The sequence below is a fragment of the Sitophilus oryzae genome, unplaced genomic scaffold, assembly GCF_002938485.1.
Source record: "Sitophilus oryzae breed Bouriz unplaced genomic scaffold, Soryzae_2.0 scaffold_154_pilon_pilon, whole genome shotgun sequence".
NCBI classification, from domain to species: Eukaryota; Metazoa; Arthropoda; class Insecta; order Coleoptera; family Curculionidae; genus Sitophilus; species Sitophilus oryzae.
In genome coordinates, this window is record NW_022146225.1 from 1,756,754 (window position 1) to 1,771,694 (window position 14,941).

At 34.0% G+C, this 14,941-nt stretch overlaps 1 protein-coding gene across 2 annotated transcripts in view; it reads right to left on the reverse strand.

Moving 5' to 3' along the window:
* Positions 1 to 14,941, reverse strand: part of LOC115878963 (Krueppel-like factor 7) — a 441,498-nt gene that overhangs the window by 222,006 nt on the left and 204,551 nt on the right. The window contains exon 1 of one of the 2 annotated variants that reach the window (XM_030895571.1): positions 7,458 to 7,499. The exons of the other annotated variant lie outside the window; for it this stretch is intronic. The gene's annotated coding sequence lies outside the window, so the exon portion shown is untranslated. Of the gene's footprint in view, positions 1 to 7,457; positions 7,500 to 14,941 lie in introns of those variants that run through there. 2 annotated transcript variants of the gene reach the window in all.

Below are 14,941 nucleotides of genomic sequence, written 5' to 3' on the forward strand. Positions count from 1 at the left end.
AAGAAATCAGTACATGTATCTAGGCAAAATTGTGTAAAACCTTCTTTTTCTTACTTTTTATTACAGTTGCGCCATCTAGCGGCCGTTCTACAAACTTGAAAGTAATTTCCAGCAATTTCTCTTAGTCTCTTTAGTTACAAATAATTTTTTTCCGCAGGTTAGGTTAGGTTAGGTTAGGCCTAGGCCTAGGCCGAGATACAGCTGAGAGCAATTCTTAGTGGGACACCCTGTACATGCCACAAATTAGGTATACAGCGATTTTACAAACAAGTTGTAAAACTAAAGAACGAATGGTAAATTTACTGCAATAATCTGTGGCTAGAAATAACCCTCAATATTGTTATGAAATTCACAAATTATTTTTTTCAGCGTATACAGCTTCCTGTTTTACCTATTGAGGTACGCTAAAAAGTGTTTTATTACTTAAACATAAATATAATCAAAAAAGGTATAAATTCATGAATTAATCTAAGTTTAATACCAGGAAAACTCTAATAAACTTATAGGACGCTTTTCTATTATTAACTTGCCTAATTTATGCGACGCTGCCAATGCAAATGTCGTTTTTGTCAAGTTCGTAAAGTCGAGTTAAACATTATGCAATAAAATAGCTCGCGAAAGAGCCGGGGTGAGGGGGAGGTCGAGGAGTTGGAGGGTTGTTGTTGGAGATGGTGGCGCGATATACCCCATTAAAATGCATAATTTTCCGCCTGGTGGACGGAAAACTTCGCAAACTATCCGAAAACCTACTCGAACTTCGGTCAACGCTAATACAGTTCGTAATGGAGTTGTGCCTGTCAGTTAGAACCAGATAATTTTGTTTTTTTTTCCTTTTTCCTAATAGAAAAAAATATCGAAATAAAAGTAATCATTTCCTGAAAAGATTTTAATATGTCTGTTTTTGGGGTTCCGTACCCAAAGGGTAAAAACGGGACCCTATTACTAAGACTTCGCTGTCCGTCCGTCCGTCCCTCTGTCACAAAGGTCTATCTTACACCGAAAAAAAGGATCTCTCAGTCGAAATGAATATGACTTTGACCCAAAAGATTGGCGCTTTTCAATAGGGCCAAGAACGACGTTTCTTTGCCCAAAGCATTAACTATCTTTTCATAAGCTTTAAAAAATTACTTTAGAGAATAGAAGAATCTATCTATCCAAAGTATTTCACTCTTGACCCAAAATTAATATGCAAAGAAGTTCTTGCTACAAGAACAATAGTCTCTTTGATTCATGCAAAAATTCTTGATTGAAAAGGGACATTTCTTGATTAAAGTGACACTTTTCTTAAACCAATATTGACTCAATTAAAAATTATTTTGATCTAAGAGAAGTCTATACATCATATACAGGCATATATATCAGGCATATTATTTTCTGATAAATTTAGGTTTTCCTGGTCTGTAGTAAGTAAAGTGATATTATTTTCCTCGATAGTAGTTATTTCTGCTTCTTCACTCCTTGGTATTTTTTGGGGTGGTTCATTACTCTACAAATTACAAAAAATGTTACATCACGATTAATCAAAGTAAAGCAAATAAGTTATTAAAATTATAAGCTTTGGTCACATTTTGAATTTTTTAATATGACGACTTGAAATTCTAAAAATTTTGTAATTATTTGCATAAAAAAATCGATACCTATATTCTTATTCTATATCAAATCATGCATGCATTATCTAAACAGGTGCATTAGGTATATGTCTCTTACTTTCAAATATAGCAAATAAATGCTCTAATTTCCATTTTTTCAGAAACTCCTTTAAAGAATCCATATATCCTAAAATTTGTCCATAAAAAATGACAAATGCATGTTAATAACGATCACTAATTTGTTATACGATATGCGTTTAAAAAGCAAATTATGCAAAATTCCAAGCAACAAAACCCGCGCGTACTATGATGTGCGACCTAAGAAATGCGACGTATGACTGATCGGACTGCCGACTGATTGTATCTGTCCTTCGTCATCGTCTTTGCGTGTCGTTATTATTTTTCATCAAAAGAGTATTTTAGCTATTGGGAAAATGGCCATGTTTCTTGAATGAAGTACTTCCTAGCGTATTTTTCTTATTATCTTAAAACAAAAACAAAGTAACTTGCACTTGGTTGAATGAAAATAGATTCAAGAGAAATTTTCGAATTTCTCAAGAGAACCAATCAGTTTTCTTCAGTTAAGAGAGTTTTTCTTCAGGCAAAATATTTTCTTTTACGCTAAAATAAATTCTCTTGCCACTAATTTTGTTTTTCAAGAACGATGACGACTTTAGTTCAAGTCTATCTTTTTTATCAGTGTAAGAACCGTTATAGCTAGACAGTTTAAATTTTCACAGATAATGTATCTATGTTGCCGCTATAAGAACAAATACCAAAAACAGAATTAAATGAATGTTTATAAATAAAAAAGTACTTTCACTAAACATTAATTATTTTTACTTTTTACATATTTATTATTGATTAATACAATTTTTAATAATGTGTCTCTTCATTTTTTTAATAAAACAGTTTTTGTATATTATCTCGAAACAACGTTTTTGGGATATAAAGATCTAAGAATAAAAAAAGTGTTTCTTAGTACCTGTTTTATTTAAGGTACGCAAATGCCTACAATAAATTACAAAGTAAATGTCAAGCCGGTGTCGCTGTTGTACTCTGTGCGCTGTGCGCTCTTCGTCTAGGGATAAAAATAAATCGAATATCTATCTATCTGCAAAGGGCGTCGATTTCTTAGAGAAACAAATCGGAGGCAAAACGAGAAAAGAAGATAGATGGCGTTCGTTGCCAGGACTCCAGACGGGGTCTTGAACCGTCGATGTGTGAAAAATAACGGCCGACTGGCGCTCGAGTCTCTGGAACGGAATAAAAGTGGACGTAAAGAGCACCTGGGGTCGCGTTTTTGAGGAGCAGTCGCGATAGGAATACGTTAACTTATAGGATAGCACTTAAAACTAAGGGATTTTTAATTTTTTTTTTCGAAAAAAAATTAATACTATACGGTAGAAAAAAAAACGGCGTCAAAGACGGCTGAGGAATGAAAATCGATGATAATTTTGGCGAGGTTAAGCCCTAGACGTATTATTCTTTATTTTTTAGTAGCCCTCACTGCCCGTTGGTCCTTAAAAAGATTGTAATTTATGTTTATATTGAGTAAATTTTTTTTTCATAGCAACTGTTAAAATTGCCCTGTATCTATCAAAAATAGTAGATAAAATAGTACTTTAACCGCAAGGGTAGATTAAATAATATTTTAACAGCGAGGATAGGTTAAAAACTTTATTTCCTCTCGCACGTTTTTTAATTGCTTCCATTTATGAAAATTTTTGTAATCCTTTTCATAAGTTATTCGGGATTTAAATGGAAGTAGTCTGGATAATATGGCGTTTGTCGCCTCAGCCTGAATATTTGTTGGTAATTTACTTATTTCGTTTTGAGCCATTTCTGGCTCCAATTCAATCAGCAATCGACACGAAAGAGAATTAAAAAATATTGATAAAGAATATACCTAGCTAGAAAAAGAATGGACTCTGCCATACTGAAAAATGGTCCTACAGAAGTGGCGCCATCTATTGAGTAGGGCTTGTTTACACGGATCGAAGCGCGGGCTTTTTAAATGAGAAGAAATTAAATTTGATTATTAAATCTTATTTTTTGCACAAATTCAACAATACTAATAACAAGTATCGTTCTGATATGTAAAAAATAAGATTTAACAGTATAATTTATACAATTATTAAATAAAATTAAAGCCAAACATGTGAAATATTATTTATTATTTAAAGTTCTTATTTATAAGCCAAATATTTAAGCATCGTTTATTATAATAAAACAAGACCAACGTAATACGCCCAAAGTTTTGTAAATGGAGTAAATATAAATAGGTACTTAAATGATGGCAAAAATAAAAGACTTACAATATATCTTTAGGGCCACAAACAAAAGGAATTGTCTAATTAAAACACATATAACAAATTATAGTTTGAAAAACATTTTGATAATCATTTATTTGATAATATTATGATTGGCGCTATGACAACGACAATATTTTTTGAGAATTTGACAATAATATGACAATGGCCGTTGGAAACTATGGAAACTACAAAAAAATTCTGATTTAACGCCATCTGGCAATAACTAGTAGCAACTTTTTAACCTAAAAATTAATTGCACTACCACCTAGTGCCCGAGGCTGGAACTATTTTATTTGAAATTTCCGTGGAAACGGTGGAACCGCTTTTGCTATTTCACTTTCCCGCCCCTGAATATTGACTCAAAACTGACAACTAAAGAGACAGCTTTATTTATTTGTCAAATTACATAGAAACCAACGCCAACCCGGCACAATATTGTTTCTACTCCTAATAAATTCCTTGAAATAATAATTTCTGAATATTTTTTAAAACGTAACTCGCTATGAAAAAAATACTTTACTTCTCATAGTAACCGAACAAAAAGTTGTGTTACATTTCAAAATTTAAGACAGTGTCATGCAGCATTTTGTAGTTGATGCTATTTTATAATTCATCACTGTTTTTAAACAAATCTAGATTAATCTTTCACAAATCAATTTAAACAACTTTACCAACAAAATTCACTTCTTTAAACCCACAAATTTCCAAATTACATTCTGAATTCCCCATTCCCGAAAGCCAATCCGTTTTAGCTTCATCGTGACGGCGTTATAGAATAATTGTGCCCGTAAATATAGCCATTGACAAGTTCGATTAGACGAAATAATACGTTTATATGGCGAGGCAAGTCGACTTGGTCTTCGTTTTCGTCAGTTGTTGGCGATTAATTCGGTTAGGCGGCCGTCGGGAACTTCGACAGCAGCCGCCAAAGTTTCGGCACTAAGCGACGACTACATCCTCATGTTCGTAGTACGAAGAGCGTTATTCAAACCGTTAGAGGCTGGAAAGTGTAATGTACCGATTATTCCAACCTACAAATTGATTAATCACAGACTCATTTAGTCAAATCTTTAAATAAAAAGACTTAAGGCAGGGATCTAATACCTATTTTAACATTTACAGGCATTACTAATAAGAAAATATAGTGATTTTTAGACCGTTTTTTGCGTAAAAAAAAGAAAACTCCAAAAAAAAATCTACAGATTGAATTATAACAATTTCGCGGAAAATCAAGTTTTAATCCGAGTTTGAACCGTTAAATTACCTTCAAACTTTTCCGCGCTATAGGTTAATCCCCCCGGATCTTCCTTCGGGAATCGAGAAGTCGCTCCTTTTCGGGTTTCGGGATTTATTTAACCCTTTGGCGACGAAGCACCCCTCTTCAGGCTTTGCTCTGTCGTCGAAACGTCGCGTCGGCTTCGTGTCCTCCGTCCAAAAACCAGGCGGATTTGCTCTTAACCTTCACTTCTGTCTTTGTGGTAAGTTAAGCCTTGAGGCTTTATCATTTTTGTCTTGTTTTAACCTACTACGGTTCTTTTAAGTTACGTTCCACACCTTTTTTACTCCAGATGCCGCTTATTTTGTTTAGGTTTAACAATTTTCTTTTGTCGAGTTTAAAAAGCTCCGCGCGCTCTGAAGGGGTATCGGCGCGAGCGAGCGGCACGTAATTTTCAGTTTACGTTGAAATAAATGTAAGCCCGCGCACCGCATTAGATCGGTTCGATCGGTGCGCTTCGAGCTATCGGCGGTACTCGCGCCATCAGGCGAAATCAGAGAATGTATGGGAGGGGGACGAATAGTCTACGCCGAGCGACTGTTTTTAGTGCAGCGGTTTTACATTAAACATGTCCGATGAATTATTAATCGAAAGTGTACCAGACCATATCATACTTAATATGCGGGTTTTTATAAAAATTTCTTACAAGCACGTAACCTATAGTGTTTACTACACTTATTCAATAACTGAATTAGAAAACCTTCCGATTAAACCCATTTGTTTCTCATCTCGTTTTGATTATCTCACATTATTATGGAAATCGAATTTAAATATCGTCAAAAAACTTATCATATTATTTAATTTTTGGTTTGTTTTGACGCTAGTAATAACAGCTGATAAATAGTCATCCTATGTTACAATAGGTCTGTTCTCAGAAGAATCCCTGACTAGTCAGCGCGTTTCCTATTGGTTGAAATATGTAGAAACCAGACTAACAATCAGGTTTCTACGCATTTTAACCAATGAAAAACGTGCTGACTAGTCAGGGATTCTTCTGAGAACAGACCTTATGTTGATCGCTCCATACAAAGTACAAATAGAGAAAATAATATTTATGTTTGAATAAAATATTTGTACATATATCTACCGTATGATAGAAAAAACCGGCGTCCAGTTGGATGGGAAATGACGATTGATGACATTTCCTATATAAATTTACATATAAAATGGCACCGACCTTCATTTCATGGCCATCGCCGATGCCGTTCATTTTCGATAATACGGTACTATAAAAACTATTTATATTTTTTCTTTTTTCAATTTTCTTTGACTTTTTTATTATATTTTATGTTTTTAAAATCTTGGTTTTAAGTCAGTAGTGAATAAAACGAAACTTGTGTTTACATTTTGTTTAATGATTGACGTTTCGACCAATTTTAATTCGGTCTTCTTCAGAATCTATAATATACAATACAATTTTATCACTAACAATGTGTTTAATATATAATTTTTTCTTACCACAAACGTAGAAAATTATTTATGCGTATATTATAGATTCTGAAGAAGACGGAATTAAAATTGGTCGAAACGTCATTCATTAAACAAAATGTAAACACAAGTTTCGCTTTATTTACTACTGACTTAAAACAAAGATTTTAAAAACTTAAAATAAAAGCTATATATAAATGTTTGTAATGACACTTATTTAGATTAAAAAACTAAAAATAGAAGTTTTATTTGACAATTTTTCATATATAGCCTTGTTTTTAAAGAACAAATTAAACCCTTTTGAATGATACCAAATTTGTTAAAATCGGTAAAGCTAAGAGTCATGTAGTATATTTTATCTCCATCTTCCACTCCATTTCACTAATTTTACGTGGTTTGTTAAGATCTAAATATATTAATGTGTGTTTGGTTAAGATCTAAATAATATTAATTTCCATCATAAAGCATAAAAAGTTGCATAAAAATATAAATAGTAATAATACTTTATAATTTTTTGAAATGCCGAATGAATTTGACTAAATTTGAATAAACTTCTCCTCGTCTAAGCTCAAATTTATGCTGGTGACGTACTCTCGACCGTCGATCGTGCGACTCCAGTGCGCGGTTACAATCGACTTTCCGACCGGTCGTGTCGGTCGCGCCGCTCGCTCGTGCCGATACCCCTTCAGTGCGCGCGGAGCTTAAACACGACAGGATCGGGCTAAGCCTTTGGTAGATTTCTGAAATATAATTGTATATTTCCTTCGACCACAGACCCGCTTTACCCGGCCCTCGAGAGCGACCCGAACGGTACAGCGTAATAGACTCTTAATATAATGAATTACTTACTGATGATCATTCAAACTTAGATTATAGCTGTCTCTCTACCCATAAATATGGTCTTAGCATACCTGAAACAATAAAAAAATATATTAAAAAAATTCTCTAGTAACCTGGAAATAATAATATACATTTATCAAAAATATAACATCAGTAAAAAAGATTACAAACATTGCAAATAACAGATTTTAAAAGAAAAATGCATTATTTTTTTATATTTTCCTGTCTTTACAACAAACCCAAAATACACACATCTAAAATTGGCAAACTAAAATTACCCCGATAATAACCAAGTAAGTAGTTTATAATACCCATAACTCTCGCACAAATCGAACCGAACATTGTTAGAAATAAATTCGCGAAATTATATGCAAGTGGCAAAATTTGAATTTTGAAAATCGGGCAGAAATACGAGCCGATCCCATATCGCACGTGCCAAAACCTTCGCGAATGCAAAATCCGCCCTTAGCCCCCACAGCAATTTAGTATCGATCCCTTCCGACACTCCGAACGCAATAAAGAAGCTTATTTCCTTGAAAAGACGTATAAACACGCCAGTATAAATATTAGAAAATCCGTAGACTAGATGGGATTACTACTTACATCATCCCGGGTTTATTTTTATGAGGATATTTTGAGAAAAATAAGCGATTAAAAATTTAAATATCGATTTTTTTCAAGTATCGATATTCTTAAGTAAGATTGTAGGTTGAATGGGACGATTGTGTCCCCCTTTCTTGAGTTACAGCTCATCATTCAATCTCAGGGCCTTGATAAAAGCCAGTATCTGAGACGGTTTAATAGAGGTTAGGTCTCCATCTCCGATATCAGTCATACTAAAGTTTTTTTTAATCATAGAAATCGGATTAAAAATTAAAAAGTTATGAAACATCAAACTTTTTTTTTGATTAAATTTATATCTCCGAAACTAAAGTTTCACAAAAAGTCATCACAATCTACAAATTTATTTACCCAGTGGTAGGTATAAAAAACATTTTTGGTAAACTCTGTCTCAAATAGTTTTTGAAAAAAAAATATATTTTTTTAAAAGGTCCGATTAAAGTCAAATGAAGTCAAATGAAATTTTTAGGATGGCTGAATTTTGTGTGATTTCTGGATATAGAGGTAAAAATTGGCATTTATTAGATATTTTATTTTGGCTAATTCATTCAATCGGATTTGTCGACTAGCTCTAACCCTAGAAAATAAACATGAACCATCCAATTCTATTTAATGATACCATTAAATCCGGCTTCTTTAAGTATTATTTGATATACGACTAAAGCCTAGATATAAAGTTACACTTCAAATATAACAAGCGAAAGCACTTTAGCCCTACATCCATTCTGCGACGCGTAGGAAAAGACAGGAAAAATGGAAAAACAAAAATTATACACACACACGCAACCGATAAAACAAAACAGAAAGGAAAATAAACAACAGGAACTGTCTTGTGCGTTGGAATAACTATAAAGGTCGTTTGTAAGGCCAATTTCTTTCTCCTTGGAAACAGTTGGGAAGAACAACAAACAGGAAGACAGGAAGATAGGGGGGGATCCTAAATTTTGCCGAGAAACATAACGACGTTTTCTTTTTAGGAAGTTGCCTTTCGTTCTGATTGTTCGTCTCCTGATTATAGCTAAGAGAGAGTGAGGAAAATGAGAACAGGAGGATGAGGGAGCCACCGAATTCGCCTGATTTAGCACCGTGTGTGTTTACGCGTTTCCCCCTATTTTTTGTTCGTGTTTTCTTTGTATCTGGGATAGTTTGTGACGGGCATACACAGGGCAATTTTTTTTTATAATAAAATGTCATAGCTCATAGAATAATTAGAAGTGGATATAGATTCGATTTCAGGACAGTTCTTGTATTTGTAATATTTTTTTTAAACAAGAAGGTTGAAAAATATATATTTTTTATTTATTTGCTTTTTTGAGCCACCCTATAGAAGATGAAATATTTTCCTGAAATACATTCTCGTACCTACTTTAGGTCCCTGTATAAAGAGGTATATGATGCTGACTTATGTGTGGCCCTGTATAAAAAAATTATATTTCTTTGTAACTATATCAGAGGTTGAAAAAGGACAAAAACAACACAATTTCCTATTAACTCACACAGCACACGTTTCAAGCATCGCGAAGAATACGAAGATGCGCGCAATTCCTTAATCCTCACTACCACGTTGCTCCCCTTTTACTCCCCGGTCCGCCCCTAGAACTCCATCGAACTCAGCACTAATCCCTAATCCGTCGATTAAGATTCAGGCAACGATCCAGGCATACTTCCCAATTTCGGTGTAGCTTTCCCGTCTAATGAGGGGCTGCTCGCGGATCCCCAGGGATCCGACACACGTCTGTAAAGAAAACCGCCCTCCGACCCCCCTTTTCGATTGCTGTTCTTATCCCCACCTTGGCGTGTTGTGTTTGCGAAAACAGCCAGGTAGAACTAGGAAGTTTTGATTTCTAAGATTATATTTTCAAGTTAAAGCGTGTTTGCAATAGTTAGGTGTTTGAATATTTTTTTCCATAGCATCTGTTAAAATTGTCTTATATAACTGACAACTAAAAAAAATCTTTTTTATTTTTTATTTTTTTTTCTAAAAAAGTCTTGTACCCAAACATAATCCAACCGATAATATAAAAAGCCAGTCTGACTTCATTAATTTCCTTTGTAATTTTTGTCGCTGCTTTTCGCTGTCATTTCCTACCCTTGTTCTTATCTTATGCTTCCTACCTCCCATCCGACCCCTAAGGGATGAAACGGGGGTAAAAATACCCCGAAATTTATTCGCGCCACCGTAATAAATTAGCGGGCGCCCGAACGCGACTCGTAAATCACCGTTTCGAGTGATTATCTCGACGACCTTATTCAGGAAACCGCTAATTCCGAGGAAAACAACGGAGATATCATCTTTTCTTTCGAAAACTAAGCCTTGAAGGTTGGTTTTTGAAGATTTAGCTTCTCTGCTTTAAAAAGGGTTTCAGGTTTTTGATTCACGAATCTGTGAGTTCTTACACTGAGACGTTTTCTTAATTTTAAAATTTTAGTTTTCCTGTGGTGATCACACCATATTTAACACATTATCTATACTAATATATAAAATCCTTAAGTGACTCACTGATTAATCAACATCCTGCACAAACTACTCAACGTAAGAACACAGTAAGAAGCTCAATTTTGGCATAGAGGTTGATTCTAGGGTGTACAGGTTCGGATAAGAAGGGATTTTTTGAAATTCCAGTTCCAATATTACAATATTTTTTATTACAGTTGAGGGTTGGAACCTTTGGTGTTACACAGCAAAATAAAAATACACTAAATCACCACAATACACCAAAAACTTTTACTTTTACACTGGACGCGCGTTTCGCTAACCATGTTAGCATCATCAGCAGATGATTATAAACTAGAGTACAATCTACAAGTTGAGCGTTTATATACTCGTCCAGTAGGTACCGAGTGGCAAAATCTAGCCAACCGAGTCAGAGCCCACTGAGCGTAACAGTTAATTTCCGCCACTAGAGTAGTAGGAACAAAGAACTTGAAGGAATTGGGCCATTGACTCTGTTCATACTATCTTTACACTTATTAATTCTGATGCTTTCATATGCATCTAATTGCCAGTAATTTGAGACTTGTTTAATTAATTTTAAATTATTAAGATGTTGTTTCAATGTTCTTTAAGATCTATACAATGTTGCCGAACATATTGTTGATAAGTGGGCTCAGTGGGATCTGACTCGGTTGGCTAGATTTTGCCACGCCCACTCGGTACCTACTGGGCGAGTATATAAACGCTCAACTTGTAGATTGTACTTTAGTTTATAATCATCTGCTGATGATGCTAACATGGTTAACGAAACGCGCGTCCAGTGTAAAAGTAAATGTGTTTTGGTGTATTGTGGTAATTTAGTGTATTTTTATTTTGCAATATTTTTTATTTAAAAAACGGTCAAGTTTCCGCAAAAACGCCTAAACGCGTATATTTTATTTTGTTTTTTTACATATTTTAAGATTTTTTAAAAATGTATACAGGGTGTTTCGAAAAATCTAGTCATTGATTCTGCTTAAAGCGCTTGACGTAAAAGCTGATTTTTGGAAAACGGATTGACTTTAGGGTGTAGTGGTTCGATAAGAAGGAATTTTTCGAAACTCGAATTCTAAGGGGGTGAAACCACCCCTCAAATATTAGAATATTTTTTATTAAAAAACCGGTGAGTTTTTCGGAAAAGCTCTTAAACATGTATATTTTATTTTGTTGTTTTACATATTTTAAGATTTTTTAAAAATTTATACAGATTGCTTCATAAAATATGACCATTGAGTAATCACGATTCTGCTAAACTGCTTGACATTTAAAGCTGATTTTTGGCAAACGGATTGACTGTGGAGTGTAGAGGTTCGATAAGGAGGGGTTTATCGAATCTCAAATTCGAAGAGGGTGAAAACGCCCCTCAAACATTACAATATTTGTTATTTAAAAAACGGTTAGTTTTTCGGGAAAACGCTTGGACACGCATAATTTATTTTGTTTTTTTACATATTTTAAATTTTTTTAAAAAATCATACAGGGTGTTCAAAAAGTTGGGTAATTGACTAACCACGATTTTGCTTTAACTGCTTGACGTAAAAAGCTTATTTTTGGCAAACGGATTTTTCGAAAGTCAAATTCCAACGAGATTAAACTACCCCTCAACTATTACCAGTTTTTATGTTAATGGAAATTCTTGCTTTGTTTTATCATCACTATTACAAATGATTAATTCGATGCTATTACAAATGATTAATTCGATGCGAACGAAGTCACGGGTACACGCTAGTTTGTCTATAACTGTCTTCAAAACCTTCAATCCTCGTTTCCATACACGAAAATTATTAAACCTCCCTTCGCCTCCTAACCACAAAATGGGTGTAAATACAGCCCGAGGAGATGAGGGGAGTCCAAGGGAAGGTTTCTTTTATCCCTTAATGGCCACCGCGACGATCCTGCCGCATTTCCAGGAAAAATATGTAAATGTGGCAACTGTTTGTTTAACTAAAAGCCCGGCTGAAGGGAATTCGGTTTGCGGTGAGGAACGACGACCGTCAATAGCCTGGAGGGGAAGTGAGGGGCATAGAGAGTAGAAGAAGACGGTTTTGAGGAGGTAGAAAACGGTTTATGCGATGTTGATTTAGGTCTGGGTCTCGTGGATCTATCTAGTCTCTAAGAAATTCGCAGATTAAATTTTTGTGCCTTTTTTCCAAACCCTTTTACTAAATGGTTCGTTTTAACATAAAATTTCGGTGATAAGATAGTGTTTTTTTAAATTTCGGAGAAATGTATTTTATATAACGAGGTTTCTCAAAATTTTACACTTAGAAATCGTCATTTTTTTAAGACAAGAATTGGCTATTACTCAGTAATTTTTTGACAAAACATATAGTTTATATCGCGGAAAAGCTTAAAAAATGGTGCTTTCTATGAAGTCATGCCCAACTATGGTTTATATTAAAAAAAAACATATAATTGTGTCATATGTCAAAAATGACAGGCTTTAGAAAAAATCGGAGAACACAAACTCATTAGGGATGTGATTATCTACAACTTTTATCTGAAAACATTTTGTCTAAAATAGATTATAATAGAATTAAGGTATAATAGTGTAAGAGTCTCAATTTATTTTTCTTTGGTTCAGTGAAAAATAAATAGCCTTACTGGCGTACAGTAGTAAATTTAAATCTCTCGGGCGCCACCTCTGTTATTTATAGTGGAAGAGGTCCACGTTTCGCCAATACGGGTAGCTTTTATACAGTGGAGATACCAGGGAGTGATGAAATGAACAAAACTGCAACTATTTCCCCATTTAACCGACTTTCTATCTCTATCTCCTAAAAAAAATCGACCCTTTCGAGGTTGTAACCAACTATAACTTCCTTGAGAAGCATCTTAGGGCGTATTATGTTCGTAGAAACTTTTTGTTTCACTGTCATCTATAGAATCACCCACTAAAATTTGGTACAGTATTTTTTACACCCTCTACACCCTTAACAAAATCCTACCCTTACAGCAGTACCCCCATAAACTCAGCCTATCAATAAATTTCTTCCTTCAAGGAGGTCCCCAAAGAAAGAACGACAAAATAGGTGACATTTTCTCCATTTACCCCATAGCATCACTCCCAACTATATCACCCTATATTTTGCAACCAAAAGGGCTTAGTGTTATTATTAAGGCAAAACGGGTGACGTAAAGTAGCCCTCCAGATAATATCTCCCACATCTTTATGGGGTGTTTTGGGAAAATGGGACCTTCCCAAGCGCCAGGATGTAAAATTTCATGTTTGTTTTGTTGTAATCTCGTTAGTTACTGTATTAATTACATTGTTGAATTCGAAGTAATAAACTTTTGAAAAAATATATAAATATGAAATGAACTAATAGTTATTTTTTATACAATACGATAAAATGGTATTTTAAAAAACGATTTCGGGAGACGATAATGCAATTTTATCGTCGTGTATAAAACAAAAATTTTTTCCATAGCGAGTTACGTTTTAAAAAATATTCAGAAATTATTATTTCAAGGAATTTATTAGGAGTAGAAAAAATATTGTGCTGGGTTAGCGTTGGTTTCTATGTAATTTGACAAATAAATAAAGCTGTCTCTTTAGTTGTCAGTTTTGAGTCAATATTTTTTAATTCTCTTTCGTGTCGATTGCTGATTGAGTTGGAGCTAGAAATGGCTGAAAAAGAAATAAGTAAATTACCAACAGATATTTAGGCTGAGGCGACAAACGCCATTTCCAAACTACTTCCATTTAAATCCCGAATAACTTATGAAAAGGAATACAAAACTTTTCAAAAATGGAAGCAATTAAAAAACGTGCGAGAAGAAATAAAGTTTTAAACCTATCCTCGCTGTTTAATTATCATTTAATCTACCCTTTCGGTTAAAGTACTATTTTATCTACGATTTTTGATAGATATAAGACAATTTTAACAGTTGCTATGAAAATAATATTAAAATGTAACATTATATCTACTAAATATGCATTTTTATAAGGGTTGAAAAGGCTAATTAGGTCGGGTTTTCTTTGTTTTCTCTCGTAAAGCGAAAGAATAAGAAACACAAAACACTATCTTAATGGCCTGAGTCGAGACTGAAAGCGCCCAGACGCTACTTTGTACTCGCATCGGCTTAATTTTCTAATCTTTTAGGAGAAAACTTTAAAATCCTCTCAGTTTTTATTGTCCCACGCCTTTTCGTTTTAGTCTCAAGAATAATTTCTAGTTATCCTTTTTGTTACTTTTTGGTTAAAAAAAATGAAAAAAGATCCCATCGTACTTATAAGTTAATCACCGCGACCTCATAGCTCTATTGTTTCTCCCTTTCTTGAGTTACAACTAATCATGCAGTAGTGATGGGCAAAACTGTTATTTTTAGATAACAGTTGAAACTGTTATAGTTATTTATAAAAAACAGCTTAAAATAACAGCTTAAAAATAACCGG